The sequence below is a fragment of the Cupressus sempervirens genome, chromosome 3 (assembly GCF_028749045.1).
Source record: "Cupressus sempervirens isolate cs-2001-9-10 chromosome 3, ASM2874904v1, whole genome shotgun sequence".
NCBI classification, from domain to species: Eukaryota; Viridiplantae; Streptophyta; class Pinopsida; order Cupressales; family Cupressaceae; genus Cupressus; species Cupressus sempervirens.
This window is the reverse complement of record NC_143120.1, coordinates 268,340,877-268,345,421: the sequence shown is the minus strand read 5'-3', so window position 1 is coordinate 268,345,421 and position 4,545 is coordinate 268,340,877.

The window sequence follows — 4,545 nt, the reverse complement described above, 5'->3', positions numbered from 1 at the left end:
AAGTTTGTCAAAGATTACGGGAAAATTGCAGCACCATTGACAGCTCTGTTAAAAAAGGATGCCTTCTCCTGGACCCCTGTTGCTGAGACTGCATTTGAACAACTGAAACAGGCTATGTGCAGTACACCTGTTCTCGCGATGCCAGATTTTTCCAAACCCTTCACTATTGAGAGTGATGCTTGCGGCAATGGATTGGGTGCTGTTCTCCTGCAAGATGACCATCCTATTGCGTTCACTAGCAAAGCCCTCTCTGGTAAGAATCTAGCCCTCTCTACTTATGAAAAAGAAATGATGGCTATTTTGCATGCTGTACAGAAGTGGCGGCCATACCTCTTAGGGAGTCATTTTTGCATCAGAACCGATCACCAAAGTCTGAAATACTTCCTGGAACAACGGGTATCCTCTCCTACACAACAGAAATGGGTCAGCAAACTCATGGGGTATGATTATGAGATCACCTACAAGAAGGGTAAGGAGAATATTGTGGCAGATGCTCTTTCTCGCACATTTGATAATCAAGCTTCCCTTTCCGCTATTTCTATGCCCATTCCCAATTGGTTAGCGTCTGTTCAGCAGGGCTATGACAGTGACTCTTCTTTATCTCAAATCATTCACCAGCTAGCCAATAATCCTTCTGCTATACCACATTACTCTTGGGATGGTGCTTCTCTTCGATACAAGGGTCGGCTAGTGCTTCCTCAGAACCTAGCTCTACATCAGGCTATTTTTTATGAACTCCATGCTTCTCCTTCAGCAGGGCACTCAGGCTTCCTCAAAACTTATGAGCGAGCAAGGAGAAACTTCTTTTGGAAAGGGATGAAACAGACGATTCAACAGATGGTGGCTGAATGTGATACTTGCCAACGCCACAAGGGTGAAACGACCCTCCTTCCTGGCTTGCTCGAACCATTGCCCATCCCTACACGGATTTGGACTGATATTTCTATGGATTTCATTGAAGGGCTTCCTAAATCCGGTGGCAAGACAGTGATCTTGGTTGTGGTTGATCGTCTCTCGAAATATAGTCATTTTTGTGCCCTCAGCCACCCCTATACTGCCTCCTCTGTTGCACAAATCTTCATGGACCAGATATTTCGTCTTCATGGACTCCCTTCTTCCATTGTCTCTGATCGTGATGCAACTTTTACCAGTCATTTTTGGACTGAACTGTTTCAGAAAACTGGCACCAAACTGAAGATGAGTTCGGGCTATCACCCACAAACTGATGGTCAAACTGAAATTGTCAATAAATGCTTGGAAACTTATCTTCGTTGCTTCACTTCCGAACAGCAACATCAGTGGGCCAAGTGGCTCCCTTTAGCTGAATGGTGGTACAATACCTCTTACCACACTGCCTCTAAAATGACTCCATATGAAGCAGTCTATGGTCAGGCACCTCCAGTGCTCCTTCCCTACACTCCCAACAGCTCACCAGTCTAGGCAGTTGACATAGTTCTCCGCAGCAGGGATCAGATTCTTCGTACCTTACAGGATAATCTTCACATGGCCCGTAATCGGATGAAACAGCAAGCAGATCAACACCGTTCTGAGCGCTCATTTCAAGTTGGGGATATGGTTTTTCTTCGTCTACAGCCATACAAATAATCCTCCCTAAAGCTGAAAGGGCGTCATAAGCTAGCCCCAAAATTTTATGGGCCTTATAAGGTTCTGCAGAAGATTGGTTCAGTTGCTTATAAACTGGAACTTCCTCCTTCTTCCCGCATTCATCCAGTCTTTCATGTTTCTTGTCTAAAGAAAGTTCTGGGTACCACTGTCAGAGCACAAACTACTCTCCCTGAAATGGATACGGAAGGATCCATTATCCTGGAGCCGGTGGCAATCATTGACCAGCGCACTCGCCAGCTTCGCTCTCGCTCCATCTCTGAGGTCTTGATTCAGTGGCATGGCATGCAACCAGAGGATGCTACCTGGGAACCCCTTCTTCAGATTCAACAACAATTTCCACACCTTAAGCTTTGAGGACAAAGCTTTTTTCTAAGGGAGAGGGGATGTTAGGAACCTGTGTGTTCCTTCTGTTTATTTTGTTAGAGTAGTGTTGTTGGACGCATATGCTTTGTAAGTCGTCCCGTGAGTATATTTTATTATCCCACATGCATAGGTAGTATTACTTTTCTAGATCGTACTCAGTATATAAGAATAGGTTGAGGCCCTTGATGGGCACGGACGAATTTATTGTATTGAGCTTGCTCAAAGGAGGTTACCCCCTCGAAGTGGCCTGCGATCAGTAGATTCATTCTGAGTTCTGCTATCACTTTGTATTCTGTTATTTCGAGCATTCTCACGATATTGCTATAAGGAGGTTCTTCACATTTTCGTCAAGCCCTAAATTTGCGATTTAAGAGGTATTTACCAATTACAAGGTTAATTTTTGAAGTGAATTTGAAATTGAATATTGTGGTAGTGGATCCTTCATTAGTTCATGACATTTGGAGAAACCTAGGCACAAATTTAAGAGAAACCCTATAAGGAAAATGATCTCGCTTGAGCATTTTTGCAAGTGCCCGAAGGAGTTTTGATCATGGAGGATTTTAGAGCATATATACATTGCTAATTTAAGACTATAGAAGATTCAAACATCATGAGTGAATTTTATAATGTTTATAAGGAGGACAAGTCATTCAAAGATGGTCTTGAGCACCTAGGGAAACTTAAGGTTGTGTAATACATTTTCTATCACAAATTTGAGAATGAAGAATGGACAAGAAGCATCTTGATCCGAGTACATGACAACATGATTTGGATTGGAGATGAACTAGTTAAAACAAATATTGAACTAATTCATGAGGTAACATGATATTTGAGAAAAAAAGACAATTCCTATCAATGAGAAAAATGTTAAAAAAATAGTACAATAGAACATTGAAGCCATTTGGAATAGAAGAGGGATGATGCTTAGCGAGATCAAGTATGAAGATGTGAGATTCATAAGTAAAATTTTAGCTTACAAGATGAATTCTAGTTCTAGAGAGGATGAGGTATCAACATGATTTATTCATGTTGCTTACACAATGTGTGTGGATAGAGTGAAAGTAAACCATCATTAAAAAAGTTAGTTATGGCATCACAACTACTCCATGGAAGGGATTTTCCCATCTAAAACTATTGTTTAAATAAAATTTACACATTCACATATATGTGAAGCATTAGAGGATGAAGAAAACCATTCTTTGTTATTGTGGCGGTTTCACCACTATTGGTCCTTGATCTTGATGTAGATGAGAGTACTTATTTTGGGTGAGCTGCAAATTGGCTCTCAAAATCTCCACACCCTTTATAGTTAGGGTCAAATACAACATCTCCCCATAGGGTTTGAGGAACTCCCACAAGTCCATTGCAATAACAACTAATTATTACATTCCTCGTTCTTAATTTATTCTCTATATATTTAATTATAATATGCTATTCTTGGATGAAAAATAATTTACAATATTTTTTCTTTTATCCATTCAGTTGAAAGAGAGGAGGCAATAATGACACAAACACAACTAAAGGTTTTAAATAAAACATCTTTAATATCCCCTAGTTAATATGCGATTCCTTGAAATCCACACACAATCATGCCACATATATGTTTTATCTCTTGGAGATGCTTCATTATCACGTATTTATATTTTGGAAATACCCTTGCAAACCAATTAGATTTCTTGTTTAGTTCATCAATAGAGAGAGTTGCAAAAGATTCATATGTAGCTCCACCAAGAAAAGTAGATGTTGGGTACATATGTGCACCCATTCCAAGCCTTCTCCTCATTTCTTTGGCAATACAAAAAGTTGATCCTCTATGACAGTCTTCACATTAACACCAAACTTAAAGGTTTGACAAAGTGTTTTAACACTATTAGGGCACATAATGTAAAATAAATATAACAAACTAATGGATTAACATGGATCTCCAACACTTTCTTTGCTCTCTTTTTAGGTACTTTTTCTTCTATTTTTGGCATTTTTGAACCCTTCAAAATTAAATTTCCTTTAATCAAAAAGTAGTTAAACACTAATTATAACTTGCTAGTATCCTCTCTATTAAAATCTATCAATATTTACACTTTACGCCTTTTTGTTGCAACATATATAATCATAATAGGGGTTTAGTTCCTAATTGGTGAGTTTGCACTTGGCCATGATTTTTTCTTAAATCCATTTCCTTTTGTATGTTTTATTTTGTTTCGTATAGTTTTGGTAGCTCTATATTTTTGGGCTATGCATTTTTCTTATATATTTATGGACTATTTCTTACTAAACTTTACACTATTTTCAATTATTTTTTGCTAATTTTCTCCCTTGTAAACTTATTTTAGTTCGTACAATTTTTTTTTTTTTTAAAAAATATGAAATTGTGAACATTTTTTTGTAAGACAATAACTTTTTTTTTTCAAACTTATAAATATTAGTAAGTATTTTATATTGGGATTTTTTTTTGCATTGTAACATTATGTATAATATGAATTGTTTAACTTAATGTACTTTAAATTATTTTAATAATAATTTGTTAATAAGGATAATTTTCTTTGTTAGCTTTGTTAA